The sequence below is a fragment of the Mustela nigripes genome, chromosome 3, assembly GCF_022355385.1.
Source record: "Mustela nigripes isolate SB6536 chromosome 3, MUSNIG.SB6536, whole genome shotgun sequence".
NCBI classification, from domain to species: Eukaryota; Metazoa; Chordata; class Mammalia; order Carnivora; family Mustelidae; genus Mustela; species Mustela nigripes.
The window spans coordinates 61,511,491-61,526,197 of NC_081559.1; the positions used below are offsets into that span (position 1 = coordinate 61,511,491).

Consider the following 14,707-nt stretch of genomic DNA (forward strand, 5'->3'; position numbering starts at 1 on the left):
CCCTTGTCATGTCACTGACAGAGAGCTCCAGAATTTTGATTGGAAAGTTGGGTATATTTTGTAATTTGTTTTAATCCTGAGACAATTTTATGAGTGTTGTCTTAAATTAGTTACTAAATTTATTTCTATTTTTCTCTGCATTTATTAGAAAAAAAAATCACTTCCTGCTTCCAAAAGTCCTGTTTGTCTCTGTTATTAGGATAACGTGTTTAAAAATTCTTTTAAACAATCATTAGGATTTTACCTCATCTTCTTATTTTATTAATGTTAGTTGACAATTCTTGGTCAAAGCCAATTTAGAGAACTAAACTATAAAAATATTGCTATGTATTTCCATGACATGCTGTTCCTGTTTTGCAGACTTAAAAACTAAAGCAGGAGATGCTAGAGTAATTCACCAAATGACCAAGGTCATTTAAGACAATAGCAGACCTGGAAAGGTTATTACTATTTCATGATCTTTCTGTCCTTTTCTAGATCTTTCTAGCTCTGTCATCCACCTTTAAATAGCTTTTTTAAAAAAAAACAAACTAATGGACTTAATGGGTCTTTATATTTAATATATACTAAGTTTATAGACTATAGTCTTTCTATGGGACACTCCTTATTTTACTGGTATTTGTTTTAATTGCTAGCTATTTCTATATTCCTTATGTTTATTTATTTATTTTTCTTACTGTAAATTATTTCATTACATCCATTCATTCAAACTTTACATACATGTAGTTTTTATTTCCAATTTCATACCCCTTGCCCTCCCTCTTTCAAGAATTTGGAAGTAATTTGGTTTTCTGCTGATTCTTTCCTTCCATTTGGCAACCATTTTATTTCACTGTTTTTGAAGTGATGCAGTAAAAGAAAAATGGCTGCCTTTTGTTTATTTCCTTGTACATTAACATGATGACATCATCAAGGATATTAACTAGGATGTACATATCTTTAAAAACCTAGAGGCATGCTATAATACATGAGCACTCTGTTTCCCTTTTTCCTTTAATGCCCCAAGGTTTTGTAGCTTTAGCGTAGCTCTTGTGTGCAGAGGAAAAAAATGAACATGAGCATTTTGGAACAAATGCATTAAAATGGTGGCATTTAAAACATATCTGAATAGTTTTCAACGTTAGGAAAAGTCCACCAAAAGGCATTTATTTAAGTCATAAGACATTCTAAATCAATGTTAGCCCAACAAAAATATATTGTAAAGAACCATGTTAGGTCATTGTATTTAGGGACTGGGTTATTTAGCTACAGTTACTTAGTCTGGCTTAAAATTATTTTTAAAAAATTTCAATTGACACTAAAAATTTTAAGTTGTAATTGTTCCCAGAAAATAATTTCTTATTAAGGAAGGCTTAAACAGGTATATATGTTTACTATTTTTAAGATTACTGAATTATTTACAAACACTATTAAAATGTACTGTATGTCTATACAGAAAATTTATTTTCTGGTCTTCATTTATGGTGCTTCTGCCTTTTCTGTCTGTGCTCTTTGTTGCACTTTGCATGTATTTGTCATAAAATTTCAACTGAGATTAACAAGCAACAAGCTTTTAATTACCAATTCAATGTAGACAGATTATTAAAGAGATAAGAAATCAATTTTTTTCATCAAGTTCCAGTAACTAAGTAGCTTTTTCATTTGGAGATCCACAATCCATTTTTGAATGTGAAGAAATGATTTGGGGCAATTATTTAATTATTGAAACATTTAAAAATGCTAATCTGATGATATATGTATGTACATGTGGAGACACGTATGTACATACACACATGTGGGTATAGAACAGAAAATTCCTGTAAATGTTAAAGAGCTCTGAAACTACTTGTTAACACTGAAATCAGATAAGGTAAACCATATGCTTTATTGAGGTTAGCTGTCTAGAATAAGTTACTGCATTTTAAGAATTAATATGAAACACATGTCCTTTAGATCTTTAAATTGAAATCTTCATTGTTCTTTTAAGTCAGCTGTTCTAGGAATGTGTCATCTTTTGAGAAGATAAATTAATCACCTTCCTCATTTATATACATCAATAAGAGACTCACCCTCTTATCTACTTTATCAAAAGTAATTAGAATAACTCTATTTTTATTCACATATAGTATCTATCAGGGATTGAGATTTTCTACTGAGGAGATTTTGAGGGAAACAGCCACTTATCCTTTTAGAAAATAACCTCCTCCAAGAAAAAGAAACCCCAGCAATCTAAAGGTTAAAACACACTGTCACATCATTCAGTTGAGCAAGGCTCTTTACTAACATTTATACAAAAGTACTTTCAGAAAGCAGAAGGTAGAAAACCGCTTTTTGCTAGTTCCCTTTCCTTAAATTATTATTCAGCCTCTTATTCAAATAAAATCTAGTTAACTTCTTTTGAATGCCTGCTCAAACATTTTCCATAATAATAATAATAAAAAAAATCTTGTGAAAGGATTTCCATAAGTCGGGCTGCATTAATGACTTAGAGCAGCTTCATAATCTGTTATTCCTTCCTCCTAGCAGACCTCAGCTGATAAAAATATCCATAGACACAGTGAAGTCAGTGGCATGCCTGGCTTTCTCAGACAAAACTCCCATGTGATCACATATAGGCAGCCTCAGTGAGGCTGATGCCGTGCAGCGAGCAGTAGGTAATGAGTCTTTGTGCAGAGTGAGGCTCTTGTCGCTGAACAATAAAGCATACGGTACCAGCAATAAAACACAGGGCTGGCAAATTTAAGAAGATTCCGCTGAACCAGGAAGAACAGTGCCTTCGGTGATGCTGACACATATTATAAAATGATAATCAATTTATTTTGGATTCTAATGAATAAAGAGTGCAAGGACTAAGACTACAGCTATTTGAACAGGTCAGTGATTTTATAAATGACTCCAACACTTCCTTGTGTTGGATTGGATTTAAATTAGGATGGGCTAGTGTGTGTTTTCCCTTAAACAAAAACTTTGCAAGGTATTTGCAGTGTGTAATATGAAGGATACACATGAATTGACCCAATGTGATTAAATTGTTGCTGTAGTCAGATGTGTTAGAGAAATGTTTATATGATTGTAGTAAACCGAAAAGTTATTTATCCTATTTAAAAATTGATGGGTAAGAAAAAAATGCATCTGATGATTTCTAATCTTCTATATATGCAGAAATAATATAAATCAGAATGCTACTAATAAATTGCTCAAATAAAAGCTTCACATTTATTTTTCCAGTGTTAAAAAATCCTGTATTATAATAGTTCACATGTCTTATAAATTGATGATGTATCATTCAGATTTTTATTGATGCCTTTCTGTACACTGCAAGAGGAAGGTTTGGCATGTTTAGTTATTTAAATGAAAAATTTTTAAATAAGAGAATTTTAAAACGTTAATAATGCTACTGTTAGAACAATGCATTTTATATTTAACTACAGTAATATAAATCTATGTTAGTTGGTTGTGTGCCTGTTATTTTTCATTTTATGTATCTTTTGATAAGTGGAAAATACTTCATAAAACCTTTTATTTTATACATATCATTCACTCACTAATGGAGAAAAACAAATTAGCTTAATTTTCAAAAAAGAATGGGTTAATTTTGTGATGATGCATATTTCCATTGACTCACCATTTAGAAAAGAATGTGTGCCTTCATGTATATTTATAAAATATATGCACACACATGACCTTCTGTATCTAGAAAATAACCACTTCTTGGGTTTATGAGCAGTAGAGAAGTTTATGTTTGAAATAGCGAGATTGCTGTGTGTAGGAAGACAAGGGAAGAAATAACTCTAGCAAATAATAGCACAACACTGAACATCCTTGCCAAAGACAGACAAGCATTACTGCTACATGAATCTTTAAATTTCAATACCTAGTTTAACTTTGCTCTACATTTTTACTGCTGTATTGTTTGAAAGGCATCTTGGGAGCTTAATTCTTAACAATTAATTTCTCGGACCCCATTTAGGATGATCGCCTTTAAGACACTAGGGCACATTTAACATTTTATAGATTTACTATAGTGACTTCGTGTATGTGTACAGTAACTAAAAGATATTTATGCTTGTAAAATGCTGTTTAAACCACCACCACCTCCACAAGACAAAATACCCCATACCCCTAATTATGCCGGCTATATGTATGCCAATGGGAAAGAAAATAGCTATGTTTCAAAAACAAGAGAAGTTAATGAAATTTTTAAATTGGTTTTCCACATGTATTTAAATGAAGTATTTGACTATTTGGGTTTCCTTGGTTACCATAGTTGCTGCTGACAGCTTCTTTTGGTGGGGAGCGGGGAAAAGCAGGACTCTAAAACAAAGAGTTAAAAACACTTATCCATTAATAGATCTGGGGTCTGTGATGCTGGCAGCCCAGGAAGTCCGTGCCCACTCCCCATCGCCTGTTCCATCCCTCTGGTGATTCAGGTATTAGGCACAACTGCGGTTCCACACTTCCTTACCCAGCATTCCGTTTCAGCTGCTGGAGGGCTGCCTGAGCCTTATGCAAATGAGACCAGCTCTGAGGCTTTGACTGCAGAAGCGAGGGTGGGGGAGTGGGGGGGGTGCAGAAGGGAGTTCAAAGGTCACAGGGCTGGTGGAAGGCTGGATCAGTTGGCCGAAAAAAATGCACGGGGCTTCTCTGCAGCAGTGTTTTGCAGCAGTTAAATGAAGTGTGCTTTATTTCTCAGAGGGAAGATTTTACAGCGTGTGCCGTAGTCGTTTAAAGTGCACGCAGGTACGGTGACAGATTTCATGATGCGCCTAATTTTATTTCTATAAAAGACACTGATGAGGACTGGCTATTTTAATTCATTGTGGAAATTGGCAAGGCGTTCTCGGTATTCAGCTTCCCTTAAGTAGTTTATTAAATCGTCTTAATGTTGTGTGTTGTTTTTTTTTTTTTTCAATTGGAAACATGGGTGTTTTGTTCTAATGGGATAATTTCATGTGAGGAAAACATTGAATTGGGGCTTCTAAATAATTTTATTTTTTGGAAAGTTTTTGATGGCAGAGAGATGTCTGGGTTGAGACATCTAGATAAATAAATATGAAGACTTACAACTTTTACGGAATTTTCCCATTTTAAAAAAATGTATTTTCAATTAGACCTGGGTTCATAGCCTAAGATTCTTGTGAGGTATCCTCAATTAAATAATGTAATTCTTTTGTTCCATCCCACAAGACATCATAAGGACAGTTTTAATAAGTTGTATTTTCATTTCCTTTTAAGAGAGAGTTTCGGTTTTGATGGTGTTCATTCTACATTTATTGCTTATTTGGGGGTTATATTTTTTAAATGTTTCTGTAATTTTTCTAGTTGTAACTAATTTTCTTTGGGACTTTTTAGACAATGCTATTTTGAACTCAACATGTTCAACTTTCTATGACTTTTCCTTTCAGTTAAGTCTGGATTGTAAAGTGATTCTCAAAAATGTCACAGGCAGGACAAAAGTCCTCTTTTTCCATGCACTAAATATCACACTTTGGTAAAATGTGTGATTACATCATAGTAAAGTCTGACCTGTACCAAACAAATGTGTACTCACTTTATTGTTCATAATGTTTTTTTATTTCCAAAACATATTTTTAAATAAACTTAATTAAAGCAGCATGATCAGACGTTTATCCATGTCATTAAAAATTTTAAATGTATCAACTCAGCAGTTAAAATGTTGATGGGGGAAAAAATGTTACCTAATTTGCATCAAGCGTGCATCTGTCTATATTACAGGTTGTATGTGTATGAAAATTTATGTTGGAAAGATGAAGAGACAAAATAATGTTTAGTCATGAAATTACTGCTTTATGCTTTTTTATTTGCATAAGATTTTAAAATGAATTCTATGAAGCTTACATACAAAGAGCTAATACATATTTAGATAAACTTAATTACTTTCTTTGCACTGAAAAGAGGGCGTTAATTTTATTATAATGATTAAGGCTTAGTAGTTTGGCAACAATATCTTTTATTTAAAAATGGGGGGTGGGGTGGGTAGAGGGTAGACCAAAACAGGAGGATAGCTGTTTTAAACAGTGAAGGACAATTATTTCAAATATTTGTGAAATGCCTTTGTGGTAGTCACTTAGGGCCTGATTCTTAGCCTTTATCACTTTGTGGGGACATTATGACATTTATCCTGAATTCTGAGGTTAATTTGGGAAAAGGAATTCATATTTTGTGTGTTTTTTATAAATGCAAAAACTGCTATTTTCTTCTAAACTCTTTCTCTTTTGAAACTTTCAGTAATGACTGCAACTAAAAGGGTAGATTTGAAAGAATTTCCTTCTTATGTTGAATGGAATATGCTGTCCTCTGGCCCAAACAACATATTTGTAGACCTTTGTTTTACATATATATAAATATGTGTGTGTGTGTATATATATATATGTGTATATATATATATATATATATATGTTATATATCCTGAAATAAATATGTGTAGATGCATTTTGTATATGTTATCTATTATATATTATATCTATAGTGTATGTTATAATACATATATGTTATATACATACATAGCCAAATAAAATCTTTCTTATGGTTAACCATATTTAATCAAACAATTCTGAAACACAAAAATTTTCATTTTACTTTTACCTCAGGTCATGCCCACAGTTTGTCTACTAACCTCTGTGTGTGTTCTAGGCAGAGCACAGTGAGAAGGGAAGGGCCCAGCATAAATTCATTGAGGCAGTCCAATACTGTTAACTTTTAAGTGCAACCAGTATCAGGTAGCACATTCTGAATATAGAAATAAAAACAGTATGGGCCAAAGAAGAAACCCTGTAAAGGTTCTTGGAGAAAGCCTGGTAACAGACAAGTGTGAAATAAAGAGAATTGTGCTTCCGTAAGCCACAAGAGAGCTATGTATGTCCTGCAGCAAATTTATGGCTTTGAATATCCTGGATAATTTATGTCTCTATGCAAATTCAGTCAAAACTTTGAAGTCTTTTTTGCATTAGCTTGAGCGTACTACTTCCATACAAATCTCAGCAGCACGGACATAGTAGGTTCATGGACTGGATATTTAAACATATGTAGGAAAATGTGCTTTGTGTCAATGCAGTTCAAATCAAAATTGTAAAGTAGAAGAGTAAATAGAGTAAAATAGAACAAATCATTGAAGGATACACAGTTAGTGGACTTGAAGAAATGGTGTTATATCAGATTCCAAAGAAATCTTTAATGATTTTTCAAAAATTAATTTCCTGCTTTCTGATTACCAGTCTGTCTTTGTCATCACTCAAAACTAGAGACCATATTGTGAGCTTGGAAAAGATTTTAGGGCAAATATGTTTTACTCAGTCTAGCAGTATGGAACGTAGTCTAAAATCCACAAATAACTGTTGTCATCTTAAAATCACATGTGTAAGTTTTAGGTTGTATTATCTCTGTATATGTCCCTTTCCTGAAATTCTGGTTTCTATAAAATAGAAATAAGAGCAAAATGACTTATAATATATAAAAGGAAAATGTCCAAAATAATTGAGTATTCAAAACAACCACATTTATTTCTTTTAACCTGACATTTCTTAGGAAACAAGCAAAATAAATGATTGCATTTTTTAGTTACCTATTCTGGAATTGAAATAGAATTATATTCATTTTATAGAAAAGTATAATAAGATTATAAAGTGATCTTAAAGACTTACTTTTATTCCATATTATTAAACACATGACAATGCTATAGTAATACTTTGTCTAGAACAGTTGGGAAATAATCTGCACTAAATAAACCAATTTTCCAAATAGGTGAAGTTTATAGCCTTAATGGCCAGTTTTTTAAAATATTACTTGCTTTCAGGGACACAAAGTATAGAACGTATCATTCTGCTTTGTTGAGCAAGTAGAAATCAGTTTAGGCTTTTCTTCACAGTGTAAGGATCATTATTTCCACCATTACATTGGACTTACTGGAAAAGATAAAACTGCTTCCCAACTGTTCCCTAACACCAAATGGTGTTGCTATTATATGTTTTTGGTATACAATTGTATATGCTTTTTATATATTTTATATGCTTTTTATAATTTTACTCTTTTCTCATGTTACTACTTTTTATTTTTTAATACAGTTAATCATTGCTCTTTATCTGAGAACAATTTAAAAATCAAGTTTATACACTCTGTCTTACATTAAATTCTAAATCTTTTAGGCTTTGGAGGGCAAAGGGAAGGAGATAAACATCTCTCCTTACTTTTCCTTTGTACCGAACTTCTGGTCCATGTGTATACACAGTATTATAAGCACAGGGACATAAAAAATAAAATTTATCTTAGTTTTTCTTATGTTCAGGATATTGAAAACCATGTTTGAACTCCAGTTCTTATTACTGCAGTGAGAATCTGGCGTATTATATCATCCACAGGAACTTGAAACTGCGTTGCCTAAGAGGGAAATGAGGAATCTCTAACAGGTATACCAAAGAAAACACACGGACCAATTTTTTTTCTGGCATTTGACAAAACATTGGTGCCACATATCTATTCTTACCAACTTTAGAGGCTGTGGTCTATTTCATTCTCAAATCCTGGGGCTCTGAAATTTACTACCTCCTACCACCATGCTAGTTAGGAAGAGATATTGCTTGAACAATCTTTTATCTCCATGCAAGTTTATGAACCCACATATTGATGCAGAACTGTATGTCGTGTGTGTGAACGTGCATTTTCTCTAATCACATACAGAAAAAGTAAGACAGCTGAGCCATCAATCTTCATTTCTTTGAATATTCACTAATACAATGTATGTGTTAAGATATACAAAGTAGCTAATGCCACGCTAGCAGGCCAGGGTTCTAGTTCTCAAGTTTTCTATAAAAACCACTGCAGCGTTCTTATGCAGTAACATCATCCTACGGGGGGGGGGGGGGGGGGACTGTTCTATTCAAAACAACTCACCAGGTTCTGACAAATAACAAAGAACAACATGAGGCTGCAATTTGAGAAGGGAAATAAACTGAGTGCAGAAGAATCATACAATTAAATTAAATGGTATCCCTGGAAATAAGCAATGATTTCAAAACCCACAAGTAGAGGGGGGGCCTTGGTACTTATTTTTTTTAAATGTTCATTAAGCTCCAATAATTGTTTACTGCCATCTTTATCTGTAGTCATGCTGAGTAAAGCTATAGCTAAATGGAAGTTAAAGTGTATTCAGGAGGTGTTAGTGTTTACATATCCTCTTCAGTCTCCCAGAGAAAGCAAAGGTAACTACAAATAGCGCTCTGCCAGAAACTGGCTTCTTGATTGATGGTGTCGCTTTAGCACACAATGTATTGGATCATTCTAAAGTGATCACAGCTGTTGATGACAAGAAGCTTTGTATTTTTATATGGTACATCTTTTGGTATATGTGAGGCAAGTTGTTTTTGTTTTGTTTTGTTTTGTTTAATGTTAACTGTTCTCAGACACTTTGGAGTTCCTGTCATTCTTCCCATTTCCATTAGGTCCATAGGTGGTCTCATACACTCTGAAGTGCTTTGAAGATGTGAAGGAATGTTGGTTGCATGAACTTAGTGTCAAAAGATACTCTGTAAGAATGAAAGCGAGTCCAAAGTACTAGGGGAAAAATGCTTCCTATTCTGGTCTTCTTTTGCCCATTAGCATTTTAAACAAACCTCAACAAATCTGGGTAATTTTGTTTAATACAGAAGTGCCTTATAAATTTAGGGCAATTCATGAACAACCAAACAAGCAGGAAAAATATCATATTGTTTTCTTGATAAATGCCTTTACTATGTAGTTTCTTGGGTATGTGAGTTCAAACTATGATGAAGAGTGTGAAGAAGCTGAGTAGGAGAGTGGTTAAGGGCTAAGGCTTAAATTCCAACCCTGTGTCACTTCTAAGACATGGTCTGCCACTCAGAATCCATGTGGCCGTGGGCATGATATTGAAATCTTGTAAGCCTTGTCTTCATCTGCACAGTGGAGTACATTATCTCGATGGTTTCTATGAAAATGAAATGGCACGATGCATGCCTGGCACATAATAAGAACCTTGTAAATGATAGCTAATACTACCATTTTTCAACCCAAAGGAGTTGATTCCCTGATGCCTATAAGTCAAGTTCTGCTTAAGCCTATAGTTACAGAGACTCTTAATGAAACATCATAGATTTCAGCAGATGAGGAAGAGACCTGTTTTCCAAAAATAGGAACTCATGAGCAATTTATTGGCGGCCATACCTCCCTGGTACCATCTTGTATTCGGATGCAGCAAGTAGAGAAGACAGTACCACAGTGATCAAAGTTCAAACTATACGTGGCTTCGTAGATACCTTGAATCTTGCCAACTGGAAGCATAGTCTCCACAAAAATCCTCACATATGTTATGGCAATATGTACTTCCATAAGCTCTCGTTTTATATCCTTTATTGCTTTAAAAATCTTCATCTACGTGTCTTTGCTCTACTTTTTTCTCCATTTCCATGTTGACTATAACTAAGGTGTTAGTCATTCATCTGTCTGCTCCATCCAGATTTCCTGTCTCATCCATAGACTATGAACTTCTCAATTATAGAGAGCTCCTGGCACATAGTAGATGTCCAAGAAAGGTTTGCTGATCCTAGCTAATGAGTTAAACGGGCTAATTTCTCTGAATCATGAAACAGTCACAGGTTTGCTGTTTTAAAGTTCCTCAAGACCAGAAGGATGTTTAGAAATATTCTATCAATTGATATAGTCACAAAGTTTTTCTGAAGAAATTTAGTAATGTCCTTAGAGGGGCTTTTTGATAAACATACATGGGTAACAAATGTTGGATGAATTGATGGGGAGGAGGATCATGGGTCTTGCTTTTGTAAACTTGTTTGAATGGTAGAACTTCTTTAAATAATGAGTTTCCAGGAGATTGTATGAGTTTGATATGACTTCTATTCTGAACCAATTTTAATCTGTGCCAGTCGAACCTTCCATTGAGACCTGAAAACCCAGGTATTTAATCTTACACTCTATATTATTTTTACTAACTGCTCCACAATGTAATGTTAGCTAAAAGTTAAATAACTTGTTCTGTGCCTTAGGTAGTAAAAATCTAGATCTTGTCTAAGGTGGTGATTCATTTTTAAAGAATGTCTAAAGTACTTTTTCCTACTTATTCCAGTTTTTAAAATCTCCTTTGTTTTTTACACATTAACCTTGGCAGGATCACAGTGTTTGGATGGGTATGGTCTTAAAGTGCGGCCATATATTACCCTGATGTCCTCTTCAGAGTACTTTATGAGGAAAATGTTTTCAAGGTTCCTTTCCCTTTGGACTATTCTGATGCTTGTTGTGAAGGAAAAGGATATCATATCCCTTAAATACCCTTTGATCTACACTGGCTAGTCTACTTTATTATTTAATCAGAAGCTTTCTAAAAGCCTGACAAGAAACTTCTTAAGTGCTAAGGAGGAAAAAAAAAATGTTGTCTTTCAGTGTCGCCATTATAATTCTAAATTCTTCTACTCTGTGAAGTCTTTTTTCCCCCCTTAATGCAGTAAGTCTTGCTATTTGCCCAAGGAATTAGGCTAAGTACTGTTCTCTAGTCTTAATAGCAAGAACATAAAATAAATTTTTCATTGACACTTTTCTTAGAGTAGGAAAAATAGGCTTACAATGGACACTTGATCAATTCTCAACAGTTTTAAAAGCCTTATCATGTTCTTGGTTAGTTTTTTCTGCTCTTGCTAAGTAAAAGAGTTAACCTGGAAATTGACTTTAGGGACAGACATGGGCTTCTAATTCACCTGTATTCTAGTATGCCATCTTGCCAAATACCAACTAGTGATCAATGTTTAGGGTTAAGAGGCATAAAAACCAATTTCCATCTTTCTTATACTGGTACTAATCTTAATGGCAGGTAAAGTGGAAAACTTCTTGGGCTCTCTCCCCGCCAGCCAAATAGAGTCATAAAGAACACTTTTACCCTTAGTAATGGTGGAGGACCATTCATCAGCAAGGCCTTTATCAGCAAAGCCTAAGTCAATTTAGCCTTTGGCTTTTGCATACAGTGAGGGAAGAGGGTATGAACAATTAAGAGGCACCCATCTTTGATGGAGGCCATGGTTCTTATCATTTAACTGCCAGGTAGTGGGTAATGCATCAAAGCCTGTTCTTACCAGTTATGTCTGCCCCCTTATTTTGACTGAAGTGGAAATTGAGACCCAAGGAGATAATCCTCTTACTTAAAATTAGGCCACTTGTTAGTAGCTGATCCAGGATTAGACTCCAATTTGATGACCATTCATTTACCGAGCAAGCACTAGAGTACATATTCAGTCCAGGAGGAACCTTACAGTGAAGTGTTAGAATATGGCAAGTCAACCAGCAATTATGATACAGTTTGAAATGTACCACGTGCTGTGAATACAGAGAGGTCACTTAACCTACAATGCGGTGGTGGCCATGAAATACTTTTCAGAGAAGTTTGGATCAGACCTCTTGGGAAAATGATCTAGATTTCTGAAATCTCAGTTTCCTTTTTTCAAATTACCTTGCAGAATTGGGAAAACAATTGCATAGAGAGAATTGGTGCAAAGGGTCTAGCCCATAGTAGGTGTTCACTAAAAGCTCTGACTGGTATTATAAATGGAACCAGGCAATCTAGTTACCTTTTAGGAAAGACAGACACTGTTTGGGGGATGTCGTCCTGCAACCCAGAACCATTCACCAAGCTGCAAATTTCCAGAGGAGGTCAGTTTGGTTTCAGGTAGTTGTATTAGAGTAGTAGGTAGCAGCCAAGAGAACAGTGAAGAAAGGAGCCCCTAAAAGTAATATGGAATGTCCCCTTGAAATTCAGTGGGCCCCCCCAGTACAGATGGCAGAAAGACCTGAGAGAACTGGAAGGACCCCTGCCCTTGGCAGTGGATGACCCTCGTGGTAAAAGGAACAGGAGGCAACAGATTCTCAAACTTTTTTGATGCTTTGAACTAATGTGTTCACAATGAATCATTTCTCCGAGTTCTGGATACCCACCAAAGCTGGAGAAATGGTATAAATCACCAGAGTTGAGGTCCTTAACCAGAGTCCATGGATAGATGGCATACATTTGTGGCTTATGTGCACTTTTTTTCCTGGGGAAAGCTTTGATTTCTTTCATCAAATTCTCAAGCTGCAAATCAGCAAGCTGCAAACATTTGGAGATCCAAAGCACATAAAATAACTCAGACCTTTAACTCAAGGTCACAGGCAACTCTGGCTCAAGGAATTCATACATAATTGGGGAACCCTGCAATCATTTCTCCAACAAAAATATTCATTAGACAGGAGTGACCCCAGGGTTCTTGGCTTACGCAGGCACCTGGGCAAGAGAGGTGTATTTGGCCAACTTGCGCTTCCCACATTGGCAAACCACCAGCAGCATTTTTCACATTGGTGGTGCCCCATGGAAACACCTTGCAGGATTTTACCTTGTGAAATCATTGCCAAATCCCTATCCTCTTGGCCGCAGATACGTTCATTTCTTGCCAAATGGGTTAAAGCAAAAATGGTCCTAGTTTGTGGAAGAAGATAGCCTCTCTCTTTCTTTCTTTTTAAATAAGAGAAATGCAGGCACAACATCTGATGCCAGCTTTTTAAAATGATGATTTTCTTATTCAGCAGGGACTTAAGTCCATATTCAGTATTCGATTAACACAACAGTGTCAGGGCTATAGTGTGAAACATCACAGATTACAGAGTACTCAAAGTCATGTTTTTTTTTTTTTTTTTTTAAAGGGGGGGGGGGGATGAAAAGGATTTGATGCAAACTAACTTGATTAAAACTGTGTCCCAATAGTTAGGGACACATCTAGATAACTAAAGATATCCCACCGGAGAATTCAAAATAACACAATATGATTTTTCTTAGCTAAGCTCTGCTTTCTTAAATATTGGAATAAAACCTATTCACCATTAATTGAGCAACTGTCCTCTTCATCTTCTAACTGGCCCAGTAACAATCTGGCTGATGAAGTGTGACATTGTGAATAATCTTGCTTTTGCCAGCTAGGTTTTTCCCACCTGCTATCACAGATGAGCCACACACCAGTATTTTTGTCAACCTGTTTGCAGTGCTCCTCAGCTCATCATTAATTTGGTGAAGCAACCAGAAGAAACATCAAAACTGCTTTCTATTCTCAGAGAAAGTAAAGGAAGCTTCTTTTTCTATGCAACTTCATCCTCACCCTGGGCCCCAGGCCTATCGCTGATTGAAGCCAACCGCCTCCCCCTATCGAAGTCATTGGAGTAGAATTTTGTCATAGTTTCATAGCTTCTGAAGCTTGTTGGAAGAACTCGATGAGATCATAAAGTAAATTATTTTGTTTTTTGATAAATCACAAAGAGATGTCCTTCCTGTCGTGTTGTAATGCAAGGTAACAGGCCCCTTGATGTATGCCAAAACACCAAGTGTCCTTGTGAATGACACTCGCAGTTTAAAAAGAGCCACACTTGGGCTAACTACAAAATGAGCAAGGAAGCAATGTGAAGGATAAGCCCAGACCCCCAGGAAGAAGTGAACAGAGGGGTTCCATGTGTATCCCTTTTCTCCTAAGAGTGCCATGTGAGGCTTCTGGTTTCAGAGGCCTCCACAAAATAAGGACCTATTGGGTCAGATGAACTGGGAGCTCACAGCTTACCACTCTTATTTTTTTTTTTTCTTCCCACCAGGCGAGAGAAGAGACAGCATCTCACTAAAATAAACCTCCTCATTCTCGTAGAAGAAAATTCTTGTCTTGCCAGAATTACTTCCTTTTAAATT

General features: G+C 35.3%; 1 protein-coding gene across 1 annotated transcript in view; it reads left to right on the forward strand.

The window, feature by feature from the left end:
• The first annotated feature begins 4,639 nt into the window (after positions 1-4,639).
• The window catches only part of CSRNP3 (cysteine and serine rich nuclear protein 3), an 88,519-nt gene continuing 78,451 nt past the window's right edge, over positions 4,640-14,707 (forward strand). Inside the window, exon 1 of the mRNA XM_059392758.1 lies at positions 4,640-4,719. The gene's annotated coding sequence lies outside the window, so the exon portion shown is untranslated. The remainder of the gene's footprint in view (positions 4,720-14,707) is intronic.